The following is a 27,576-nucleotide window of genomic DNA, read 5'->3' as shown; positions in this document are numbered from 1 at the left end:
ACCGGTGGTCAAGGTCTTAACCGTGGATGCATTGTCCACCAGAATGAAGATCACCCTCCCCAAGCGATCTGCACCTGTGTAGTCGGTCACAATGTGCAGGAACTGTGGATGAGAAGATCATCCTCTAAAAAAACTGCCTGGCCAAAGGAATCATGTGCTTCATCTGTGGCAATGGCAATCATTTTGGCAAGGGCATTTGGGAGGACGGAGGGGGCACGTGGCACACAGAAGCATGAAGGCTATGAAATCCATTTGCCAGTTGTTGCTGACTGACGCAGAACTTCAGAGCCTATCCCAGAATGGCATGCGGGCATGTGATACTCAAGATGGTACACCCTTTGAGGATGAAGAAGTCTTCCACATCTCATTCACCAAGCATCTCAAACGACACAGGAGACCTCAACCCACCTGCGTGGTCAAAGCAGCAGGCAAGGCCATTATTGACACAGGGATGTCTGTCAATGTGATGGGCTTCCAGCAATATCAATGGCTCTTCCCTAGACCAGCTCTATCACCATCAACAACCAAGAACTATACATACAGGGGGGCAGACGTCCCTATGATTAAAAGGGACAATGAATGTACTTGTTTGGTTCAACACTCAGGAGATTCTGGCTATGTTCTATATCATCAAAAAGGACACCAACACACCCCTGGTGTCATACAGTGGAGGACCTGGGCCTAGTATCTTTTGCAAGGAACGTACAAGTGTTCCTAATTGGTGCACTGTTCAACCAGTTTCTCAGACTCTTCGAGGGACTGGGGAACATCCATACCCCTCCTATCCGTCTCTACATAGACAAGACAGTCACTACAACATCAGCGTGTGCCCTTCCATCTGTAGCTGCTTCTCAAACAGGAGCTGGATAGGTTGGGAGTGATTGAGAAGGTCACTGGGCCATTGCCATGGATAGTCTCAATGGTCATTGCCAAAAATCTAAACCAACCTAGCAAAATGCACCTGTACATCAGCATGAGTCTTCTAAAAAAGGCCATTAAACAGGAGATACATATCACTCCCATGATGGACGATATCATTGCAGACCTCAACAGGGCCCTGTGATTTTCGAACTTTGACCTCAATGCTGGGTGCCATCAGTTGCAGTTGGATCAAGGAAGCAGATACATCACAGCGTTCTCCACACACCTGAGCTTTGGAATATCATTCACAGCTGAACTGTTCCAAAATGTGATCAGGAAGGTGCTTTCTGGACTACAAGTGGTCATGGATATCAGAGATGGCATTCTAATATACTTGTCAATGTCAGAGGTACATCACCAGCAGCTAAGAGCTATATTGAAATGTCCGTGTGACCATGACCTTACTCCCCACTGTGAAAAGTGTTGTTCTTTCAGACCAACTTGGGGTTCTTTGGCTATGTTTCCACCCAGGACGGCATTCAAGCAAAAAAGCTGCACCTGAATCCAGCCTTTAAATAATCTAGTTTGATACTACCAACCTGACACAAAAGACTGTTTATTGTTTATCCTCCACGTCATCCCAGTTGCTTTCATCATGATGCAAGGATTTTGAATAGTTCACTGGCATAGTGGAGAAATGAACAGCTTAGTTTGAAGGAGCTCCAATTTTGGACGTTGACTACTGCTGTTGCTCATCATGTCTAAACACTGTCACTGACAGATATCTTTATTTTTCCTTGAGAATGCTTTGTGGCTTGGTATTTCCTTGTAATTAGGCTGGGTATCACTTAGTAAGATTTATTAAATCTTCAGAAGAGACATTTCCAATGAAGTAGGTTATTCGATGTCACAAAATTAGAACCTCTGATTCAATGTATTTACATAACTCAGACACTTATATTCAGAGTGCATCTGATCTAAGGTAATGAGAAGCAAAGGGGAGCCACACAGTTGTGTGCTGAAACTGTGTTGCTTTAAGTAAAAGGAGATATGTTCAAGATATAATACTTTAATGTGTCAAAGAAGCAGAGGCATTACAATACAAACTGAAAAAGATAACATGTTAGCTGCTAGACTCAAACAGGTAATTTTATTGGAAATGTTAGTCAAAGAAGTGTTGTGAAAGGCACACAGAAAAGGGAGTACAAATATTTAACTTCAAAAGCAGCAATGTAAATGAAAGCAACCCTTAAAGATAACAATAAACAAGGCTTGATGTAATACACAGAACAAAGAAAGGGGTGTTATATACTATATTTGAAGTGACATGTGGCTTTATTCTGATACGGGTGTTAGCCACTGATGACTTTCTACCATCTAGGTGGTGCTCTTGCCCAGTCTACAGTTGAGCAGACACCAATATGTCTGAAATATTCACTGACAGCGGGATCATCTTAGCACCATTATGACTATATCAGTTCTTCCTCCTGTGGTTGGTGTACAAACTTATGTATGGCTGGGGCATGCACATAAACTGTACTGAGAGACAGCATAGCAGTTTCCATTCTATCCTCCATCTGTGAACTTTTTGATATTGGTGACCCGATTGGTGCATCATACGGCACCCCATCATAGTCAAGATTGTGTTGGACCTGACATCCTCGGTATGGTTTTCCCCTAAAGTTTTTCCTTCAATCGTCCTGTGTTTGCTGACTTCGTTTTTGCTGCCCTCAGGACTCTGCACACTTTATAACTGCTACCAGTGCTAATTTGTTTGTGATGTGTTCTTTAAACATAGTAAAACTGGCTTACACCCAGTTGACATATTTAATTTACTTGTAAGTCCCTAGTAAAGTGTAGCTACATGTACTGAGAGCATGTAAATTAAACGCTGCAAGTGGGCCTGCAGCACTTATTGTACCACACAGTTAGGTATCCCTTAAACATGTCTGAGGCCTGACATTGCAGCCTGTATGTGCAGTTTTCAGCTGCCACTTTCTGCCTGGCAAGGTAAACCTTTTACCAGGCCCAACCCTCCTTTTTTTAATCTATGTGTCACCTCTAGGGTAGGTCATATACAGCACAGAGAGCAGGGTGCAGTGTATTTAAAAAGTTAGGAATGTACTTTTCGGTTTTTAATTTGCTGTTAGTGAAAAACCCCTAATTAATGTTTGACTACTGTGAGGCCTACCTCTCCTATAGGATAACATTGGGTTCCCTTCTTACATTTAATGAGTGATAACATTTGATTGGGAGCAGTTAGGAATAGCAAGTTTGGTGGCTAAAGAATTTCAATTAAAAACCCTCTTTAATGGCAAAGTTGGATTTAAACCATAATTCTAAAAATGCCACTTTTAAAAAGTTTGATTTTTCTTGTCCTAACCATGTGGGGCCTTCAGTCCGTATCCTGGGTCACATGGCTAGGTGTAGCTGGCAGCTGGTCAGTTGGTCTTTGTGTATTGCTCTCAAACATTGAAACAAAGAAAGAACAGGTGTTGGCCAAATGGGCCATCTCTGACTTGATAAGCAGAGCTTTCACCTACCTCACCTGCACAGTACAAAGGCTGTCACCTACCTCACTTTCACAGTACAAAAACTCTGTCTGAGTACCCTCACAAAGGGTTTGACACTCGTCTTTTGTGACTCCATACAACCAGGGCCCAGGGCAGGATGTGCAGGAATTTGCAAGCAACTCTGGGGTTGGAAGCTTCTAGAACCTTTTCGTACTTCAAAGTGGGTACCAGCTATAAATATTAGAAACCCAGACCAACTCTGGACCTGTGGAAGATTCAGAAGTACTGCTGTGCTTCTCTGCAAGAAGGTTTGCTACTCTGCTAGCTTGCTTTCCTGCTTCCTGAGTGAGAAGGAATGGACTAGCATCTAGAACCCAGGACTGCAAGAGTGACTCCAAAAAGTAGTTGGCTGGTCTCCTGATCAGAGCCTCATGGTCAGAAAAGGCTCCAATCACCTTGAACGCAGCACTTGGACTCGGCCTGCTGTAGTGCCATCCCAGCCGTGGGCCCTTAGAAGTGTGCCTGAAGGTTCTCTTTCAGCTCAGCTGTACCCTCCTCCTTCGGAACTGAAGCACTGTGATATGTCACTCCGCAGCTCCTTGAAACCTTTGCTGTGCAATGCATCTTGACACATCTACCTCGCATCAAAGCTCCCCAGCTCTCCGGTACCACTGCTGCATGATGCATCACGATGCAGGACCGCTCATCTTAGCCATACAGCTCATCAGAACTGCTGGTGTGTGATGCATCCTCTGTTTAAGAACTCACAACACTCTATAACCCTGATTTAAGGTACATTTTTCAGCAGGTCTAACCTGGTCCCTGTACCCAGCCTGTGCTCCATTGCGGTCAGTCTGAACTTTAGACTTTGTTCCAGTCCGACGCGACAGGATAACTACAGTTGGAGCTTTGTGGTTCTCATCTCTGTTTTCTCTTAAATCTTTAACACTGCATATCTCCGGTTCTACTGATTGGATATTTGTCATTTTCATCAAATAAATTATTAATTTTATGCTATTTTTACTAATTTGGTCTGGGATTTTTCTTGTGGTTTGTTTTCTCTTTATTACTATTGGATGTGCTGCATACATACTTTATGCAGTGTTCTCCCCAGCTTATGTACCTGCCAATACTTATGCCACACACAGATCTGTAAATGACACATCTTTATTCCTCTGCCTGTACATGCGAACTCCAACATTCTAAACCAAACTCTCTTTACATTTTATTCTACCAATTACGTCATATTGCTACGGAGTCCATTCAGAGCCAAAAGGATTCCATTATAAAACACGAAAGACACTACATCTCCCCTTCTGTTAAATTAAAAATTAAGATTTTTTTAAATAAAATCAGTAGACATACACATATATAGAAATATGTACAACTAAATCTCTTCGGTCAATCTTCTTGGCGCTTTGATCATGCAACCTGATCTGGTTATTGGAAGCTGTATGCTGTCACCTTCAGTGTCAGACATTGCCAAGGATGGTAAAGAGGCAGCAGCAGTCACTTTGTTTTCAGGCTCAGTCTTTCTTTCACAATTTTGAGCTGACAAACGTTGAGTCACAGGCCCAAAGTGATAACAGTCTGTAGTAGTAGACTCTCCAAGGTGCTGGACATTCACCATGTGTCCCTTGGTAGACACCACTTAGCAAGGCGCAGCATCATGGGGAGCATCAGATTTCCTTTTGTGCATCTGTTGGGTAATCTCCACATCTCTTTACTAAACAAGATGTCCTTTTCACATTGCCTCTTGTCTGCATAATCTTTCATTTTCTGCTTGTTAACCAAGTCCCTTGTATGAATCGTGTTTTCATTTTGGTCTCTCTTTTTGGTCCATTGAGGTAACTTTTTTGTCATTGCTCTCCCCGAACATCAAAGTTGCAGGACTTTCACCTATGGTCTAATGAGGTGTTGAACGATAGGCTTGTATAGTAAAATTTGGTACTATTTTCAAATTGAGCTTTTCAAGAGTTGCATGCTGCACTGTTTTCTTTAACCTACTTATAAAACGCTCAACAAGTCCATTAGCCTGTGTCATCAAAGATGTACTCTTTTGATGCTTTTGTTCAAATGCTCCAGTAATTCTTTAAATTCTTTACTTTTAAAGGGTGCACCATTGTCAGACTGGAATGTCCAATGTCACAAAACTGCCATCAATCTTTCCAGTGACTGTTTTGTGAGTTGTAGATGATAGGTCTTCAATTAATGGGAAACGTCAGTATTCGTCTACAATAACGATTAGTGGATGTCCATTATCAAGTGGATCAAAGATGTTGATGGCTATTCTCTTTAATGCTTAGGAAGTTCTGACATGTCCAATGTATGCTGACTAACATTGATAGAAAGGCAGTTGCTTACATGGCAGGCCTTGAGATCCAATTCAACTCTTTCATCTAAGTATGGAAACCAAACTCGGTCTCGGAGAGTTCTCTTTGTGGCAATAATATCACAATGTCATTCATGAGCCAATTCAATTACTTTATATCGTAGACTCTCCGGAATCAGGATTCTCACCCTTGCAGTAAAATTCCTTCCTGAGTTATGGACAACTCAACCTTGACAATTTTGTATTTTTTATATTCACCATCATTGGTGAGAGGTCAGTTTGTGTTGGTTCTATGCCTGATGCGTAATTATGTCTTTTAACTTCAGCAGATCACTATCATGGCTTGCAGCAGTTATAATTTAGGCTATTGAGATAGCAGCTGGTGTACCTGATTTGACAATGGAATTAATGTAGGCTTCAGTATCATGGATGGTGTATTGTGACCTTGTATTAACACTCTTGAAAAGTAGTCAGCAGGATTCGGAGTCTTTCCTGGCCGATGCACAAATGTTTAATCATATTTTTGCAATGGGAGTCCCCATCATTCAATGCGAGGAGGCATCTTGGCTTTTGGATTTCCACAGAGAGACAGCAAAGCTTGATAACCAGTTACCAATGTAAAAGGTTTATCACACAGGAATATATGGAAATGTTCACAAGCCCATACCAAAACCAAGCTTTCTTTCTCAGATTGTGAGTAAGTATGTTCTGTTTGGGACAAAGTTTTACTAGCATAGGCCACAGTATGTAGTCAAGCATATGAGCGTCTACTATGCTGTGCAAGGATAGCACCTAACCCGACCGGGCTAATCTAGACTACAACCTCTGTATGAAGCTTTGGATTGAAGTATGTCATTTCAGTAGCATTTTCAATGGTGTTTGGTGTTTGATTCTCTTGAAGCGTCTCTCACATATTTCTTCATCAACTCAACGTCAACTAACAGTGGCAAAATCTTGTATGTTCCTTGAACAGTAACTTCCCATGCCAAGAAAAGAATGTACCATTTAAACATCTTGTGTTCGATCAGCATTTGACAAGCTTGTACTTTTGCAGGATCAGGTGCATCAGAAAAGATATGGCCAAAGAATTTCAATTTTGTCTTGTTGTCAATTCTGTATCACAGAGTACACAACATACTTGTGTGAAAGCTCTATCATGCTCCCTCTGTGTAGCTTCAAAAATGAATACGTCATTGCTATAATTGAATGCATTCCCAGCAGGTTGTACGTTCCATTGAATGACTTCTTGAAAAAGTTCTGCAGCCTATGACACATCAAAACTAATTCTTTTGTTTCTAAACAAACCGACGTGTAGAAAATGTTGCAATGTACCTTCAACTTTTCTCAAGTTTCAATTGTTGATAACTTTTATTTAAATCAAGGTGAAAAAAGACCTTTGCGCCATTCAATTTCCTTTTCATGTTACCAATGTGTGGACCTGCATGTCATTCTAATTCAGTTGCCTTATTTACCTGACGCATGCCAACTCAGATGCGTACAGTTCCTTCACTGTTCTTTTTGGGTACTGCAACTATGGGAGAAGCTCATGGTGCTGGACCAGTGGAATGCTCAAAAATATAATGTTTATGTATTGATTGAAATGATTTTTCAACAGCCTCTTGTAAATAAAAAGCAATTTGTCTGTGTCTCTGAACTACAGGACAGACATCCTAATTAATATGCAGTTTTACTTTCATTGTCTTAAGCTTTCTTATACTATGAAACAATGAATGGACTTGACTTACTATTTCGTGATGAGCATTCATGCTGTGATTCACAGAAATCAGTCCTATATCAGCAGTCATGTTAAAACTGAGTAAACAGGCATCTGATGATGTACTTTGAGACACATGGATCGATGCTTGTACCTTAATTATTTTGTGTTTCACTGCTGCTGTAAGTGAACATTGACTTTTTATGGGTGTTTATGCAGCCCAAGCATACACTTTGGTCTTTGATGACGCGAGCCACGGTAATGGAGATAGTTCATTGTATTTCTCTTCCAGCATTATGTTTATTAATGCACCTATGACGATAATGACAGGTATTGAACACCTATTTATTTTCAATGTAATCTTTGAACAGTAGGTGCTTTGACATGTCGACTTTTCTTTGACTTACTTTTTTTTCACATGGGGCCAGTCCAACATGCGCACATTTCTCTGAGATAAATATCGACATAGCACTTTGACAATGACTCAGATGGTGATTGACAGTTTAATATCAGTTTGCCTCAACTGATGTTGACGCTTGGTCTTGTGGGACTGTGTCAAACAGTCTGGCACCCATTTTGTCTTGTCATGTGGTTATCTCTCCCCAAGCATCTACATAACAGTCCAGTAGTGGGGCACTTTCCTCAGTGTGGAAATGAAAATCCACATCTAAAACATAAATTCTTTTTAAGTGTGGACGTCACTTTGTGTCTTTCAGTCTTTTGCTTTGACTTAGTTTTGACACTCATGATTGATTCTCTGTCAGCACCTCCAGGCTCTATGTTAGCAGCTTGTCTTTTAGCACGTTCCTCAGCTCTGGCAGCCATAAACAGCCATCTCAGCACTTGTCCCCTGAATGAATCTGACAAACATCGTTCAATAACTCTGACGCATAGCTTCTTTGTTATTACATTCTTTGAACTAACAGTGTTTGATGAGTGCAATGACTCTTTCCACAAACTCATCAATGGTTTCACCAACTCCTTGATGTTCTTGATGGAAAATGTAGCATTCATAATCAAAGTTTGGTTCTGGATTTAACTTGATATTCAAAGCATTTTTAATCTGACAGTACATGACTTTGTCAGTTCTTGGCAATTTCTTTATGTCTTCTTTTATACCATCACCAGCAATATTTTTGAGATACTACTTAATATTTTTTCTGTTATCAGTCAGGTGCATCAGTGAAATCTTCAAATGCCTCTATCCAAGCAGTCCATTTAGCACCAATATTTATTTATTTTTGGTGTTATCAAAAGGTGGTGGTAGTTTTCGGAAGGTGACACCATTATAACTGTTCATAGGATTGGCTGATGCTGTGACCAGAGCTCTTTCTGGCTCTCCTTTCCAGAAATCAGGACTTGTTCCATTAATGCCCCTACCCTGGCCCTGCGATGAGCCTGCGTTAGGGTCATCTTTGATGGGCTTCATCAGCAGAATGGCCTTATGCCGAATTTGTCACTGCTACAGGTATGGACAGCTCTGGAGGCACAACCCCAGGCACTTCTCTTGGAGCCTCCATCTGCCCCGGTGTGATGACTCTGTTTAAATGGTTCAGGTAAGCAGATGACCCTTTATGTACTTAATGGATCTTATTTTCAGTCTCTCTTTTCACAGCTAATGGATCTCTGCCTTACAGCACTTCTGTTTGCACCTTTCTTTAGTGAGTTAAAACTATCTTTTACTGCTCTCTGTAAACCTGGTTGTATCCGCCTTCAGCGTTAATGCTACATACTAGGTAAAACTGTATTTTGCGTGGTAGTGCGGTGCCTTTTAGGTTGGTCTTGGTCGTAGCTTCTTGACCAACGATGAGTAGACTTTTCAGTGAAGCTTTCTTTACATTCAAACGCTTCACACCGGCTGGAGTTGCACTTTGACTCCACATGCACCAACCGTTGACTCAACACTTCAAAAAAGCTACACGTGGCACACACGAGCAGTCTTGGACCACAGCAAACTCTCTGAGAGTACTGTCCTTCTACCGCTTACTCATCCTCTATCTCGTCACCAGTTGTAGTGTCCTCCACAACGTAGGTACACCCAAATGACTACACCACACACAGAGCTGTAAATCACACATCTTTATTCCTCTGTGTGTACATGTGAACTCCAACATTCTAATCCAAGCTTTCATTACATTCTGTTCTGTTATTACAAATTCTGTTTGTCTGTTGATGAAATTCAAAAGGTGGTTACCTATCTACAGCTAGGCCCTCAAAAAGAGTTCCTAAACATCAACAACAAATCTGCAGTTAGATTGGTATGTAGTTCAAAGAGAACCCCTAAATGAAATTAGTACTTTACGTACAAAACCTTTTTTTGATCACTGTTAAACCAGACATCCTTTGTGTGGTATCCCCCAGGCCTAGTACCTTAACTCCCCCTTTCTGGCTGAACTTATTTTTCTTGGAATTAGGCTCTGTGCATCCCCACCTGCGTACTAGCCACTGGCCAAGTGCTTGAGCTCTCCCTTTTAAACATGGTAAAATTGGGATACACCCGATTGACACATTTAATTTACTTATAAGTCCCTGGTAAATGGTACTGCATGTACCCAGGGCCTTTAAATTAAATGCTAAGTGGGCAGCAACATTTTTCCACCCACTGAAGTAGCCTTTTAAAGCATGTGCCAGGCCTGCCACTGCGGCCCATAAAGCAGTGTTAGACTGCCTTTTCGACTTGGCAACAAACACATTTTTCCAGGCCTAAACCATCCTTCCTAATAACTCTAAGTAACCCCTCAGGAAAGCCCAAAGGCTCATGGGGCAGGGTCCATGGTATTTAAAAAGTAGAACATGTGTACATGCGTATTTAAGTTTTACATGTCCTGGCCTCTAATAACTCCTAAGGTAACTTTTTATTGTTGAAAGGCTATCTCTCCTATACACTACCACTAGTTTACGTTATTACACTTACTGAGATAACTTCAGTTCAGGAACAGATGGAGAAATGCTTTAAACCCCTGGTTAGTGGTAAAGTTAGATTTTAAATTACACTACTGAAATTGCCACTTTTAGAAAGTTGAAAATGTTCTGCCCCCACCTACTGGGTCTTTCCGTCCTGGGTTGCGTGACTGTGATGACTCTCTTGTTGTGGGTTGTGTATTCTCTCTAGGCATTGGGACAAGCAAGGTCTATGTTTCGGGGGAGTGGGTCTTCCTGACAGGAAGGCTGAAGAGGAGCTGTACCCTGCTCTGATTGCACTTCAAAGAAACCTATTTGCAGCACACACAAAGGAATCTGACACCAGGTCTGCCCTTACATTTGTCAGCCTAGACATTTTGATGCCAGGCTTATGAGAAGGGAAAGAACTTACCAGAACCAGTTTTGGGGGTAGGGTAGGGAATGCCCCCACACAAACGCTGGCATCAGATATAAAAGTGACACCTTCATCAGAGCACAGGCCTGTGTAAGTTTCAGAGGAAAGACTCTCCTGCCCTGTGAAGAAGGAAGATTTAACCTTCTTGCCATATTTCTGGGCTCCACCAAAGTGACTCCAAGGGTAGACTCAAAGTGACCTCCTGTTTCAGCTAAAAGGACACAACAAGCTTCCAGATGTTTGCCCTGCAAGTGCCCATCTGATGAGCATCAACTGGATCTTCCCAGACCTGTATGAGCTCTGCTGCTTGCCTCTGCTGGAGTGAGTCCTGATCCCCAACAGGAGCACTACAGATTCTGGACCTTTGGCTGACATCAGAGAGCACTTCACCTGCTTTGAAATTACAAGTTCTGAGCTCCAGGTGAAGATCTGGAGGTTTCAAGACTCGTTGCATCACCCGATGACCATCCATGCTTCATCAGCTCCAAGATCAAGTGTCAACAGTTCAAGTCGAAAGCCAGCACAAAGCTGACACTTCATGCTAAACACTGACTGTCCACACTGCCTGACATGCTCCTCACACTGACATTGGTCTCCTAGCATCGACCGCCAACATGAAGCTCTGCTGCAGCTCCCCGCTTGGACTTCTGACCTGAGCTCCATCGTGTTCGCTCTGAACTCATGACTTTGACCTGGTCCATCGCGACCAGATATCTACACTTCATGGGTGACATATGTATTAAAAAGTAAGGTTTTGGCTTAGCAAAAGTTTTATTTTATGAGGATAAAACTGTTTAAAACTGCACTCCAGTCAGCTATGGCAGGCCTCAGGCATGTTTTAAAGTTCCACTTTAGTGGGTGGCGCAGTAGGGGCCAGATGTAGCAAGTCGGCAATTTGCGACTTGCAAATTGCGAGTCCCTGCGACTCGCAATTTGCAAGTCGCAAATTGCTATGCAGTACGGTGTCTCAGACACCGACTGCGATTCGCAATGGGGTCGCAATGACCCACCTCATGAATATTCATGAGGTGGGTCGCAAATTGCGGCCCAATTGCGAGTATAGGCACTCGCAAACATGGAGGCCTGCTGTCGTCAGCAGACCTCCATGTTTGCGACCTGCTTTTCAATAAAGCATTTTTTTTTTTTTTTTAAGTGTAGCCCGTTTTCCTAACAGGAAAACGAGCTGCACTTCAAAAAAACCGAAACCTTTAGTTTCGTTTTTTTTTCAGGACAGGGAGTGGTCCGTTGGACCACTCCCTGCCCTGAAAAAATATTTTGGGGTCCAGTCACAAACTGGAAGGGGTCCCATGGGGACCCCTTCCAATTTGCGATTGGGTTACCATCCACTTGAAGTGGATCACAAATGGTATTGCATCCCAATGCGACTCGCAAATAGGAAGGGAAAACCCCTTCCTATTTGCGAGTCTGAAATGCATTTCTACATTGGGATACGCGTTTAGCGAGTCGCAAACGGCAAATTTTGCCGTTTGTGACTCGCTAAACGTTTGCTACATCTGGCCCGATGTGCTGCATGTACACTAGTAGCATTTAATTTACAGGACCTGCTAAATGAAGCACTACCTTACTAGGAATTTATAAATTAAATGAGGCAATTGGGTGTATAGCAATTTTACCATGTTTAAAGGCGAGAGCACAAGCACTTTTGCACTGTTTAGCAGTGGTAAACAGCACAGAGTCCCGATGCCAACGAAATACAGAAAACAGAATGGGTGACGTTAAAGCATTTGGGGATGATCTTGCAGAGATGGCCAGGTCCAAGATGATCACTTTTTGCAAATGGAAATGCAGCACAACAGGCCCTTACCTCCTCCATTGGCTTTATTTATCTATGCAAGAATTAATATCCCTACTGAATAATAATATATCAAGTTAAACAAACTATATTTCTTATGATTCCCAATATATTGCTTTTATGTTTGAAATTTTGTGTGTGGATTGGATCAGAAGAGTTAAGCAGCTTAGCAATTATCGCAAAATGAATAATTTTACAAAAAAAATATATACCTAAATAAAACACTGAGATAGAAATCACTACACACTTGCAATGTGATTCAGTAACCCTGACATCTGGTTCACATTTTTCAGCACTGATATAACATTGGTAAAATGTGCCTTCAGTCTTCCCTTAGAAACTGTATAATGTTGCCTGTACAGTCACAGCAATTTACTGCTTTCACATGTATCGCTTTTGTTGGCATTGACAAAAACAGTCCATGTTGAACTCCACCTCTGGCAGGAAGCAATGGCAGCTTTTTATTCATAAGAAATATCAGTGGTTCTCAGAGTTGTGAAAATAATTCCTAATACCTCTGATTTTTAACCAATTAAATCCTCTGCTCTACCCTCCCTACCATCATCACCTGCACAGAAGAACACTGTTGAGAGAAGGAACACTTAATTGCGATTGGTTTAGAATAACACATTATCCGTTGTTATATGAGCACCTTTTTGGCGACCTCAATAGGTATACCTCAGTTCTTTCAGCATACCTACTGGATTCATTGGAGTCCGTGCTGGGGATCCAGCAGGGTACTTTTCCATTTCATCCCTCCCCTGCCACACACACAAAGTGATTTTCACGCCAAAATAATAAGCTCCGGGGTGAATGCTTTCATATTTGAAACAGCCAACACGAAAACCAGCTGGAACAAGTGATAAGGTGAACACCTGCTGAGGGACTGATACGAACGATAGCCTGCTATAGTGACCTGGTGATGGCAAACTTTCACTGAAAGCAAAATCTACCAGAGAACAGGATGCTCATATTTCTTTCATGAGTGTGGATGTGTTGAGAGAAGAAACTGTTTTATTACAATTAAACCGGTGGGGTGTATAATAACACAGCCTACTGAGCTACTAACAGTCATTAATCAGTTATTAAGAATTGCGCAATCATATCGGTATCAGCCAAAGTAGGAATAAGGATAACAAGAGCTACAGGAAAAAACATCAATGATAATAATATTCATAAATATGAATAATAATAATAATGAAATCAATATAAAAATATCAATCATACTCACTCATACTAATAGTAACAATAGTGATAATAATAACAACAATAATAATATGAATATGAATAGTATCATTATTATTATTATTTTCATTATTATCATCATTATTGTAGTCGTTAACAATAGTAGTGCTGCTATTATTATTATTATTGTTATGAATATAATAGGTTTATTCGTAGCATTCCTATTAGCATTATTGTTGTTAATATTATTAGTGATATTAGTAGTATTTCTATTAGTATTATTGGTATAATTATAATTATTGATGGTTATTATTATAATAATAGTAAGGCAATGCTACTAATAACAGCACTGATAATATTAATAACAATGATAATGATAGCAAACACTATACTGATAACGACAACACTACTACTACTACTACTACTAGTAATAAAAATAATAATCATAATATTTTGTGCAGAGCTTGCAGCTACAGATTTTGCAATTGTGTATCTCTGTTTATAGCAGGTTTTGTGATTAACCAACACGTATCGCGAATTATAGCAAGTCTAACTATGATGAAAAGCTCATTCGGAGCGACTGGGATTAAGGCTGGTTCCCTGCACGTAGATCCCAGCATAGATCAACCTTTTCACATTTTGGTTCAGTATTTTATTGACTATCTTGTAGTCATCGTAGCCCCTTAAATAATTACGTTTTATTTCGCACCAAAATGTCCTACTTAGCAGCTATTTTTTCAAGACTGGGATTTCTCTCGAACATTTCAGAACATGCCATGGAATTAATACCAGGAAAGAGCATTCTTTGTAGGGAAGGGTACCCTTGTGATGGAATACATTGAGCCCTAATTTGAGCACTCTTGAGGTTGTTTCTTAGCACACTTTTAAATATTATGAAATATACCTTTTCTTTCTCTATAAAAAGCCGTGTTTCCCTTGTTATGCTTGAAGATGCTTAAAACAGTATTGCACACACTAACTAGAATGTCGTCATTGAATCAGCCAACCAAACTGATAGCTACTGTTATGTACTAATTTACCGTGAGTTTTGTCCATCCTGGACTGAGGGTGTTGTGTGTGTGTGTTGCTACCTGACGTCTCTCTATTTTCATGCCTTTTCTGGCCTCTTCACACTTTGTGTGTTTTATTCCAAAGGCAATGGTGTTTTCTTGACAATTTTTTCTCTGTAAATAATGCCACGGTGTAAGGGTGGAGCAAGGTGTTGTTACCTGCAACAGACTCTGGATTTGTTTGATGTAGCCGATGTAGGAAGCTGGCCCAGTGTGTGGTGGACACCCATGGTTTTATACTTTATAATAGGTCCAGGCAAACCCCAATTAGTTAGTGTTTCAGTATCTAGACAGACAGTTGTGGTGAGCAGCCAAGACTTATCTAGTAGACATGTGAAGCACTTGTAATACCACAGTAGTCACACAGTAACTTATCACACATGAAAGGAACCACAGAGTGTTGCAAAAATAAAGGTACTTTACTATAGGCACACCAAACTAGACTACCATTGGTATATCTCCCTCTGGAGGTATGAACACACAAAACGTAGAATGGTAAGTACTCATTGAAAGCATAAATTAGCAAGACCCTAAAGGGGGGCCAAATCATATACAAAAAATATGGAATGCGAATGGATGTCCCCCACCAAAGTGTTTGGAGTAGTTAGACAAGGGCTGGGGAAGAGTGGAACACTAAAAGCTAAGTACTTAGAAGATCCCCAGTGGACCGGTGCAGAGAGGTAACTTACACGGTTCTCCCATTGGCTAACATGGGGACATCATGGTTGAAGAATGCAGAAGCCGGTCTGGACCACTGGAACCCAAGGGCAGATTCCAGATGAGAAGGACCTGCAAAAGATGGTGACAAAGTTCAGTCCACATAGGAGTGTCCAGGTGGGGCAGGAGCCAAAGCCCATCCTTTTGTAGCTGAAGATCCGGATCGACGGTGATGGATGATGACCATTTGAGGGGTCCAAGAGCTTCAGAGGAGTCCCTGAAGTCACCTTCAAGCTGTCCCTCGACGGTCGCCGGATTGCAGAATGGAGTCTGAGCTGACCCTCAGGATGCAGGAGAGCTAGCAGAAGCTGTTGGAGCCCCCATAAGCAACCAACTGACAGCAGGCACAGTAAGTCCTAGTGAGATCCAGTCAGCTCAACTGAGGAGGAATCCCATGTTGCTGGAGCAGCAGAGAGGAGATTGTCCTTGCAGAGGTAGAGTGCGGGGGGTCTGGGCTACTTGGAGCCTGAAGATCCCTTGGAGCAGGAAGCAGCAAGCCTTGGTTGGTGTGACAGTTGCGATGCACAGGGATTCTGTCCCAGTGGCAGATGCAAATGCTCACCGTCTCCCACATTGGACAGAAGGCAGAGAGGACGGAGGGGATCCCTCCAAACCACCGCCTGTGTTGTAGAATCTTCACAGATCTGGAGGACAGAAGATTCCACCAGCCACATCCTTGCCTTAGGTGCCTGCAGATGCTGGAGAGTGACTCTGTCACTCTAAGTGAGATTCCTTAAAAATTTAAAAAATGTTTGTGTGTTTCAAACCAGAGCAGGGACCAGTGGTCCCTAGAATGGTGCAAATTGGATTATGCAAGGAGGGCACCAAATATGCCCTTGAAAGCAGTCCAGTGGCCTAGTGGCAGCATGTTCTGAGAGCTGGTCTTCAACACTGTAGGATGCACATAACTGTATTTCATGCTGTAAGGTGGTGCAGAGAAACGGTGACAAAAGGAAATCACTGTAGGTGCAGTAATGGGATGAGGTGATTGGGTGCAAGAAGTACTGTGCCTTTGACATAAGGGAGGAAGACAAAGATATGCGTTTCAAATTGGTTGATTGGTCAGTCTGCTGTATGTGTCAGGTGGCCAGATCAATGGGCTGCTCTGGATTACTTGGGAAGTGATAACCGTAGCTGTGGGCAAAAATGGCTGATAAATTGTCTATTTATTATACTCAAGAGGGCGTGTATGCTGTTATAATCTACACACGGTGCATTGTTTCCGAAAAGTCCATGATGTACTGCATGATTGTGTTTTATTACTACATTATTCCCTTGCTTTTACCAGCATATACAAACTAGTGGCAAATGTAAGCACAAAACCTGAGCATGCCCACTTGTAGCCCACTAGTGACAATAACACAAAAACAGACAGCGAATAATTTGTGCTTCCACCAGTGTTGAAATGGCACATTGGTGACAGAAGGCCAGTTTAGAACGTCCTATGTAAATAATGGATGAAACCATATGACCTCTACAATGAACCCACTACTTCTGGGAGCATCATCTCTATCAAAGGGTAATACTGAAACCCAAAATTTACATTTTGCAAATTTTAATTCGCTGGCAAGCCCCTTCTGAAAGCATTGAATGGTGAATCAACAAACAGGAGTAGTATTAGAGAACAAATGAAAGGAGTCTAAAGTTTACTCTCACAGTAGAAAATTGAATGTTTTGGAGTGTACCAGCGTTTTATTATACATTGTACTCTGGCGAAAATGTTGTATACATTCATCTGCTAATCTCTCTTACATCAACATAATACGTTATTTATCACTGGTCAGCTGAAATTTAACACTAACATGATATGACACCAGAACCATTGATTGATAAATTAGGTTTGCCTATATCTACCCGTTTTCCCTATCCCTCTTCATCTTCAATTTTTGGTGCATGCACCATGCCATTCAGTACTGTTATGACCAACTGTTAGACTTGACATCCTTGGTGTGATATTCCCCCAGACTTTATGCAGTCTTTCCCCTGTTTTTGCTGAACTTATTTTTGTTGGCATTAGGACATACTGCACTTTGCCCCTGCTGACCAGTAATAAAGTGCCTGTGCTCTCTCTCTTAAACCTGATAAAATTGGCCTACTCTTGATTGGTACATTTAATTTAGCTATAAGTCCCTAGTAAATGGTTCTACATCAAGGGTTCCAACCTTTTTATGAGAGCTTCTTCTGTTCAATGAAACTCAGAGGGAGCTACTTAAAATATTGGTGTTGTAATACTGCCCACATGAAACTATATTATATTAGTGGCGCCATATGCAACGTTACTGCCAGTGATCACCTCAGTAAATCGTTCATGCTTGCCAGCAATAATGTAATAAAGGGTTTGTCAATATGGAATGCCTCTACATGGGTAATATATAACTGCCAGAGCTGCAATTCCCTTAGTACCAAGGTAATAACATTTATAAAAAGTCACCTGAATTCCATATGATTTATCACTCAAATATCAGCTTTAAATATATTATTAAAATCCATCCATTTGTCTTCAAATGTCAGCTTTTGAGATCTGAAAATAAACACATTTTAGTCTTCAATACACAGTCTCAACTATAGTATACACATATTAATTGAACCAAGACAAAAATTCTAATTTAGAAGGCTGGGTTGCCCAAAGGAGAGCTACATACAGGTAGCTATAGAGGTAAGTAAGTTGGTGAAGCCTGTGCTACATGTACACAGGGTATGAAGATCAAATGCTACAGCGCTCATTGTGCCTCCCATTAGCCATGGAAAAAATGTCTCAGGCCTACCACTGCAACCTGCAGTGCAGTTATAAACTGCCATTTTTACCATGCAAGACAAACCCCAGGAAATCCTCCTTAGGTGAGAAACACCTTGTCGCACACCCAAGACCTTTTTGTCCCCATGTTTGGAAGGAATACATATCCATCATATCACAGAAAAGCCCTTCACAGTGATATGATCCTGGACACTGGAAAAAAGACACATTTGGTTTAGGCAGGGAAAGGCCAACTTTCTAAAAGTGGTGTTTTCAGAAAAGTAACTTGAAATCAGATTTTACAATTAATGAGGATTTTAAATTACAGTTCAAATGAGGTGAACAAGTATTTTTATGTCTATGCCCTAACTAAAGTTATCAATCTCCAGTTTTGTGCTGCTGGTCCAAGGTGTCTACCGAGGTTCAGTCTTTACCCCTAAACTTTCCAATCTACTTAAGTCACTTAATGAACTACTTCAAAACTTCAACATAACAAAATCCTTACAAAAATACAGCGCAGCCCTGTGTTTCCCCCTGTGCCAGCGCTAAATTTAGCTGCCAGTGCCAACTCAGGCCTCCTTACCCCATAGTGCAAGGGTGTCTGCGTTGAGGGGTGTGATTGTTTATGTGCAGGAAGGTGTCCCTTCCTGCACTTAAACAATCTATAATTGCGATTTGGCACTTCTATGTGCGCTACCGGATGCAGCGCACATAGAAGTACCAAATCGTCACTTTTAAATGATTGCTTATGTGCAGAAAGGGACACCTTCCTGCACATAAACAATCATTCATGGCCTTTTGCTCTTTCTATGCAGCACACTTAGAAAAATAAAAAATGAGAGGAATAAAAGTATTTCTCCTCGTTGCACCATGCTAACGCCACCCCTGAAGTGGCGTTAGTTTTTGGCACTGCCACATATTTGCGATTTCTCTTAAATCTGGGGAGGCGTCAAAAGCAATGGGTGTTGCGGTGGAACGCCCATGGCAACACCCATTGTGCGGCTCTCTGCTGCAGAAAACTGCATCGGAGGGGCCCATATTTACAAGGGGGCGTTAAGTCATAAAAAGTGGCTTAATGCCTCCTAGTAAATATGGTGCAGTGAATAGCGTCACCAGAGCGTCACTAAATGTGACGCTCCAGTGGCGCTGGGGCCTTGTAAATCTGGCCCCGAGATCCCATATACTCTTCCGTCACTTCTAAAACTCTCAGCTTTATTTATGATGTAAGATTACACCTTAAAGCCAGGAATAAAGCTTTGGAACAGATAGCCTATGCGGCCTATCCTGCAAAAAAGCATATCTCTGAGTGACATGGAACCAGATAATCTCCACAGAAAAGCCAGAGAAAAAGGAATTTTCCCCTACATGTGTCATGATAGGATGTTATTTTTGTTTTTCAGGGTACTGCAATGCACAATATTTGATCTTTGCATTTAAGCAAAATACAAGTGCAGAGAAAGAAATGTAAATGTGTCTTTAGATAGAAGGCATGATGAATAGAGCCAGCAAAATACTGTATTTTTAGTGATGGAAGGAAGAGTATGTACTGCATAGTACAGAGAATGGGTTTGGAAATGGGCCTTGCTACTGATGTTTTCCTGCATTTTTTCTAAACTCTTTTGAAAACGTGCGGGACAGACGGAAGATGAACAAAGTAGGTCCTGGTGGAGAGAAAGGAAAAGTGTGGTTGTCGGGTTCTATGGCCTTCCTACCAATGCGCGTCTGCGAATTAATGTCCTGTTCACTGCTTCTTACGATGCTTTCATTATGGAGGCAGTTTTAGGGATATTCGTTTGTGTTACTCAACTTTTAATGACTTTCAATATATACTTTTGCAAATTAACTTTTTAAATATTTGCTAAATCAGGTAAAAGTAAATGTTTGTTGTTTTGATAATAGGGAGAAATTGGATAAGAAAGATGGTTCCTGTGTTTTTCCAATAAGGATATGAAAATTCCTTTTTAGCGTGTGCCAGAATCAAAGCTTGTTTTTTTAATAACAACCCGTACTGGATTTTGAGCACGGTAAAACAACCCACCAGAACACTACACCTGCCCCAAATAAATGGGTCCCGCCTCTCATCCCAAAGAAGATGAAGACAGAGCAAATCCATTATGATCCGTCCCTCATACGGCATACATCATAGATTCTCGCACCTACTCGACAACCCCGAGTAGTCCCACCAGGCCCCTAGATCTTCATATGTTTACGAGGTTACCTCTGAGAATACATTATTTTTAAAGCATCTTTCATTTCAAAACCCGAATTGCAACCTAATTGGTTTCCTTACTGCCCAAATAGGTATACTTTAAAGTGAAATGTTTGGAACAATTCCTGAGGAACATTCGAGGTTGTGCTGTGCAGTCTGTGTATAAATCATGCTCTCAGAGCTTGCCCTCGAAGTATATTTGTCAAGTGCTATTGGCTCAAATAACATACGGCTCTGATTCAGTTCTGAGATTTTACAGCTTCTGGTTGTCAGTAAAGAAATAAAAGCTTTGCCAGCAGGAAGAGAAGCGTTGCTAATGCAAATTGCCCAGAGTAGTCTGAGATGGTACATAACAGACCGCATCACAACCATTCCCTTGGGTGCAAAATGGTGCATCGTATCCATGAACATGTCATTGAAGTTGACTCTCTCATCCATGATCAATACCAAATGTACGACACTGTTCCTTAAGTAATTGTTAAAACACACTCCTTAGAACATAAATTGAACTATGGTTTGTGATCGAACCACAGAGATGCAGAAATCCGTCCGGTCAATTTTTCAGGGAAGTATTGATGCAATTTGACTCTTTTCAGGTAGCCAAGCAACATATTGTTCACTGAGTCCAATTATTGACATATGTGATTGGAATGACACAGGATCTGGACAATAATTTTGCAGGACAACTGAAGCAGAATAGTTTGGCTGGACAAAGAAGGTGAAAGAGAGCTATGTTCTCATTACGAGGCTGGCGTCCCTAGGACCGCCAGCCCAGTGGGGTGGCAGTCGGACTGTTGGGCTGTGGTGGTCCGACCGTCAAATTACAAGATTGGCAAGGGGACCCTCCTAAAGATCGGCGTTCCCACCAGGATCAAAAATGCCAATGGGGTGATGGCGGCCGGGCATGTAACCAACCATGGTTCTGCTGGCTGATTACAACCCCTCTTTCTGCCAGCCTTTGAAAAAGTGGGGAGCTGCCATGAAAAGGCTGGCAGCAAGCCAGTGCTGGGGGCAACAGCGGGGGCCCTGCAATGCCCATGGCATGAGCAGTGCAGGGGCACCCTGCCCAGCACCGTTGGAATGTGCACTGCCTGCTTTGCAGACAGGGCGCAGTCTGTACGTGCTGGAGTGTTAGAATATTGGCCCCTGCTCCCTTATTGGGGCCAAGGCTAACATCCTAACACTGTTCCCGGCGAGAACGCATATTGCAAAATTCACGCCGATCAGCCAGACGGGAACATTGTAATATAGTCAGGAGGAACATCGTGCACTGTCTGCTTTGCAGACAGTGTGCATTCCGTAGGTGCTGGATTGTTAGAATATTGGCCACTGCTCCTTAAGGGAGCCAAGGCTAACATCCTAACACTGTTCCTGGCGAGAGAGCATATTGCAAAATTTGCGCCGGTCAGCCCGGCGGGAACATTATAATATGCTCAGGAGGAAGATCACCGCCATGGCAGTGACGTCCTCCCTGTTAGTTTGGCGGTCCCGTGGTGGGACCACCAAACTCATAATGAGGCCCTCAGAGATTAGAGTCATAGGTATAGATTGAGAAATAGACAGTGAGCAAAAGAGACAAAGAAAGACTGGCAAGAAGAAATATAAAAAGAGAACAAATGGCAGATAGAAAAGCACGAAGAATAGCCAACAAAGAGGAAGACAGAGAATCCAAGAACTTAAACAATTGCATAACAACAGTTAAAAGAAAAAATATAAAAAAGAAAATATATGCGAATGACCTGACTGGTCATGTTGCAGAGAAACGCTCCAGCGTAGCAGGCAGAAGAAGGAAAGACTTCTTAAAGGAGACGCCTCGGACTGTCCTAACATAATAGGGTTATTTGAGAATTTTACAGGGTAGTTGCCATTTAGCAGAGATGCCACACAGTTATGCTAGCTTCACACTCTTATTCAACAAAGTGTGAGGCTGCTGACAATTCTGCCATGACCTGAACAATATTAGAGCAGCTGCGCCCTTTTATTGTGTTGAAAGTTTCATTACTCACTCTTAGGTGTATATTTATACTTTTTGATGCAAAACTGCGCTAACGCAGTTTTGCATAAAAAGGTTTAGCTCTGGATTGCGCCTTTCTACAGCACCAGCAAGGCGCCATATTTAAGGAATGGCACAAGCTGGCGCTAAGCTTGGGCTACCGTAAAAGGAAAGACGCGAGCCGGGTGGGGGTGGCGGTGTGGGAAAAGGAGGTTGTGTGACAGAAAATGACGCTAGGCTGGTTAGCAGCAAAAATAATGCGCTAACCAGCCTATTGTCATTTCCTGATGCACAAACACCCAAAAATGACTCCTATCTTACTAAAGACAGGAGTCATGCCCACCACCCCAATGGCCAGCGCAGGGGCCATTACACCCAGGCCCCCATTTAAGGGCCCCCTATGGCACTTAAAATAAAATATAAAAAATACTTACCCTACTCTCCTGGGATGGGTTCCCGCATCCTCTGGTGTCCCTCTAGTGTGGGTGGGGGCGTTCCTGTGGCTTAGGGTGGGCACCTGAGGGCCCATTCCATGGTGTTTGACCATGGAAATGGGTCCACAGGTACCTTAACGCCTGGTCTGACCCAGGCGTTAAATAATGACGCTAAGCAAGGTAAACATGATTCATTTGGTCCGCCTCCCCCCAACATAATTTTACCATGGGGGGATAAATATGGCGCAATGGCAATAGTGTAATTTTTGGACATCCAAAAAATGAAGCAAACTCCAATTTTTTGACCCTAGACGTATCTAGCAGTAAAATATAAATATGGAGTTGAGTTTGCTATGTTTCAGCGTAAAAAAATAAATTCCGCTAAAACAGCGCAAAGTATAAATATGCCCCCTACTCTTTCATTTAGTGGTGATTAGGGTCACTTCTTTCTCTTCAGTATGATCTTCAAACTCCAGGGTTGTTGTAGCTTATTTTACTCCAGTAAACAGAGACAATGGGGGTCATTCAGACCGCCGACAAATTACCGCACCGCGGTCAAAAGACCGCGGCGGCCATTCAAACATTTCCGCTGGGCCGGCGGGCGCTCTCCAAAAGAGCGCCCGCCGGCCCAGCGGAAATGCCCCTGCAACGAGGACGCCGGCTCAGAATTGAGCCGGCGTAGTTGCAGGGGTGGGACGGGTGCAGTTGCACCCGTCGCGTATTTCAGTGTCTGCAAAGCAGACACTGAAATACTTTGTGGGGCCCTCTTACGGGGCCCCTGCAGTGCCCATGCCATTGGCATGGGCACTGCAGGGGCCCCCAGGGGCCCCGCGGCACCCCCTACCGCCATCCTGTTCATGGCGGGTTTCCCGCCATGAACAGGATGGCGGTAGAGGGTGTCTGAATCCCCATGGCGGCGGAGCGCGCTCCGCCGCCATGGAGGATTCAATGGGGCAGCGGTAAACCGGCGGGAGACCGCCGGTTTACCCTTTCTGACCGCGGCTGAACCACCGCGGTCAGAATGCCCTTGGGAGCACCGCCAGCCTGTTGGCGGTGCTCCCGTGGTCGGTGACCCTGGCGGTCACCGGCCGCCAGGGTCAGAATGACCCCCAATGTCTTTGGAACAGTTTGTGGAATAAGAGAATTGAGACTTCTAGATTTCATGATGTCGGAGTATTGCTTATTTTAATCCAGAGGTTGCAGGTGGGGCCCACCCGTACTCATTTTTGTGGGCTAACTCTTATTTTTCCTCATCAGATGTTGACCCAGAGCAAGAGAGAGAAAAACCCAAAAGGGGAAAGAAGGAGAAAGACAACACTGACAAAGGGAGAAAAAATGAATAAAAAAGAAACTTCAGTATTGAAAAAAGAGGCAGGGAAAGTCTGGTGGTAGATTAAACAGACATAAGGTTGAATCAAGACTGCGAAGCAAAGACATAAGGTTAAATCAAGACTGCACAGCTTTGGTGTTCAGCACCTGACAGTAGATATTAATAGCCACAGGCTACTTAGCAAATCTTTGGGTCGCAGCACTTATTCTATAAAAAAATAGTCACGTCCAGAAGGTGGAGAAGATTGGCGAGGGCACATACGGAGTGGTGTACAAGGCCCGCAACAAGAGCACCGGAGAGACTGTGGCCCTCAAGAAAATCCGACTTGACACTGAAACAGAAGGCGTCCCCAGCACCGCCATAAGGGAGATTTCTCTTCTGAAGGAGCTCAATCATCCAAACATTGTAAAGTTACTGGATGTCATTCACACAGAGAATAAGCTTTACCTCGTATTTGAGTTCCTTGATCAGGACCTAAAGAAGTTCATGGACAGCTCCTCTGTCAGCGGTATCCCTTTGCCACTCATTAAGAGTTACCTCTGCCAGCTGCTGCAGGGGCTGGCGTTCTGCCACTCACACCGTGTCCGGCATCGGGATCTGAAACCACAAAACCTACTCATTAACGCAGAGGGGGCTATCAAGCTTGCTGACTTTGGCCTGGCAAGAGCCTTCGGGGTGCCTGTTAGGACCTATACACATGAGGTAGTTACGTTGTGGTACAGAGCCCCAGAAATTTTGTTGGGTTGCAAATATTACTCAACAGCAGTTGATATTTGGAGTTTAGGCTGCATCTTTGCCGAGATGATCACTCGTAGAGCTTTGTTCCCTGGTGACTCGGAGATAGATCAGCTCTTCCGGATTTTCCGCACACTGGTCACCCCAGACGAGGTGGTGTGGCCAGGGGTAACTTCCATGCCAGATTATAAATCCTCTTTCCCCAAATGGGTGCGACAAGAGTTCAGCAAAGTAGTGCCACCCCTGGATGATGACGGCAGAGATCTCTTAGCTCAAATGTTGCAGTACGACCCAAACAAGCGAATATCTGCCAAGTCTGCTCTCGGACACGTTTTTTTCCGTGATGTCACAAAGGCTATCCCCCATCTAAGACTATGATCTATGGAGGCTTTTAATCTAAGGGAAACTGTTGTAGACTGTTGGCCCTGACACCAAAACTATGCATGTTCAGAAGACTGTAGGAAGTGGTGGTCTGTCTTATGGTGATGTTTCCCACACATATCCACCATATTCTGGGAAGATTTTAAAGCTGTGTTTGAGGCTTTCTATGTGATGCTGCTTGAGAATGCGACTTGAGTCTGGCCACCGTACAGACTTTATCCTACATTATTTAAAAAAAAAAAATGTTTACTAGAGACAAGCGGGCAATTGCACCACATGGCCTATGGATTTTCATCTGCTGTTTTCTACCATGTTTTACTGGTTTGAGTAATCTCTGAAAATGTTTAGAAAGTCTGTCTTGAAAGAATGTAAGTTTTCTTGTGGAAACAAGTGCTTGCTGTACCAGTTTTTGAAGTACTGGCAGGTTAGATTTAATATTTAAAAAAATGTTCATTGGGTTTTATCACTGCGTGCTAGCTAAACATTCCAGTATCTGGTATATGAAGGGTATCTATTTTCAAACACCTAGTTTCTGCTTATAAATTTGATATAGGCCATTTCCAGTTGCTATGTCTGTGCCCTCCTATATTTTCAGCTAGTTATGGGCAAAACTAGAATAATTTTGTGACTTCGATAAATGTGAGGGAGGGGCAGCTGTTATTTACATGTTTTTGTCTCCTTTGATTTTATACTCGCTGTGCTCCATCGTTCAGAGGCCCATAGGCTGTTTGCTTGAATGGCTAAAGGGTGTCCTATTCTGAGGGAACATGTTTCTAGGAGTACATTATATTGATGTACTCGTTTTTATAGCACGTTTTGGCCACATACTGAATGCTTAGGCCACCTGACTAACCCTTCTATCATTGGTTGGAACTTTCAGTAGAGAACGGATTAAAATAATTCTTACTCTTTGTAAGAACGCTAGCTGTGCTGGCATAGGGCTGCATATGGCCGTGTCACCTTAGAGGCCTAATGCCCTTAAGCTCCTGCAGTGGGCACACCTGATTAACTCGAAACTCAGCTACATGCTTCAATCTTTATAGCTTGGGATAAACCATCCTTCAAGCAACACTCATTAAAACATGTTTCTTGTTAACATGTTGTATTTTTACAAAATAATGAAGATGTGCTACTACTTCAGAATCTAGTCTTCCCATACACTTTAAAATATACAAAATTAAGTTCTCTTTTACTGTTGCTCATAGTTTTCATGCTTTTGCTTGTAGAGTGTGCTCTTGCATCCTAGTCCAAAAAGATCTGGCAATGTGTCTCCTCAGAAGTATTACATAGACTGTTTTGGAGCGTTTTGGTGGCTGGAGTATGTGGTAATGTTCATTGTAGCTCACTTGGTTGCTCTTTGAGGGGTGCTAGGTATTTAGAAATGGAGCCACAATGGTATGTCCTGGAAGCAGCTTCTTTTTCTCTCCTTCCTTGAAGGACGATACTTGGATGACTATGAAACACTTCTGGGTTAGGACTGGTGCTACTGGATAACGGACATCATTACAGTGTTAAATTGCTTCAGTTTAACTGTCTCCTCCAAGGCACTGCTGCAGCAGTCCAGTCCCACTGTTCCAATTTCAGGGCTGAGCCTTGCGATGAGAGGAATTAAGCAAGCTGGGTGAGCAGACTACACTTCCATTGTGGGCCTTTTTCCGGCAAAACACAGATTTCCCAAGTAGCTTTTTCGTTGTTTTCTGAGCAGTGCACAGAATCGGGAAAGAAAGTGACCAGTGTTTTGTGTGTATTTGTAAGACTGCACAGTTCCATAGGTTTCCATCAGAGTGATACGTGGTCTTTTTCAGCAAAGAACCAGACATTGGACTTGTCTTTCTGCTTTTTTTATTTGCCTTATAATTTTGTACATCTTTTTTGCCATGTGTTGGTCCGATCTATTGTTTTAAAATGTCTTCTCTGCGATAATTTGTACTGGGACATTCCCATATTATTGCAGTGTTCCTACTTGCCTTTCTTGGCAACCACTTGGAAGCTAAGGATGATAATCTTTAGAAAATCAAAGGAGATAAGCTTGCCTATGCCAGTGTTTCTAGTCGCGCATACTCGCTTCTGAATATGGGACCTGATAGCCCGTTCTGCTCAACACTGCACAAGATTGTGAACATTACAGCACTTTTTGGCCTCTAGTAAAGTCGTTCATTTGTGTGGGTAGTCTTTGCAGTTGGGGAAATAGAGAATTATTTGCCTTGTTATACATGTGGAGTTTCTTAAATCTGTCTCT

General features: G+C 42.5%; 1 protein-coding gene and 1 pseudogene across 1 annotated transcript in view; both read left to right on the top strand.

Annotated features, from left to right (window-relative positions):
* MYO18B (myosin XVIIIB) overlaps positions 1-27,576 on the top strand; it is a 1,377,385-nt gene that overhangs the window by 147,689 nt on the left and 1,202,120 nt on the right. The gene's annotated exons all lie outside the window — the stretch shown is intronic.
* LOC138266522 (cyclin-dependent kinase 2 pseudogene) lies at positions 233-26,176 on the top strand (annotated as a pseudogene).

Source organism: Pleurodeles waltl, chromosome 11 (assembly GCF_031143425.1).
Source record: "Pleurodeles waltl isolate 20211129_DDA chromosome 11, aPleWal1.hap1.20221129, whole genome shotgun sequence".
In the NCBI taxonomy this organism is placed as follows: domain Eukaryota; kingdom Metazoa; phylum Chordata; class Amphibia; order Caudata; family Salamandridae; genus Pleurodeles; species Pleurodeles waltl.
This window is presented reverse-complemented; position numbering and strand designations above follow the sequence as displayed.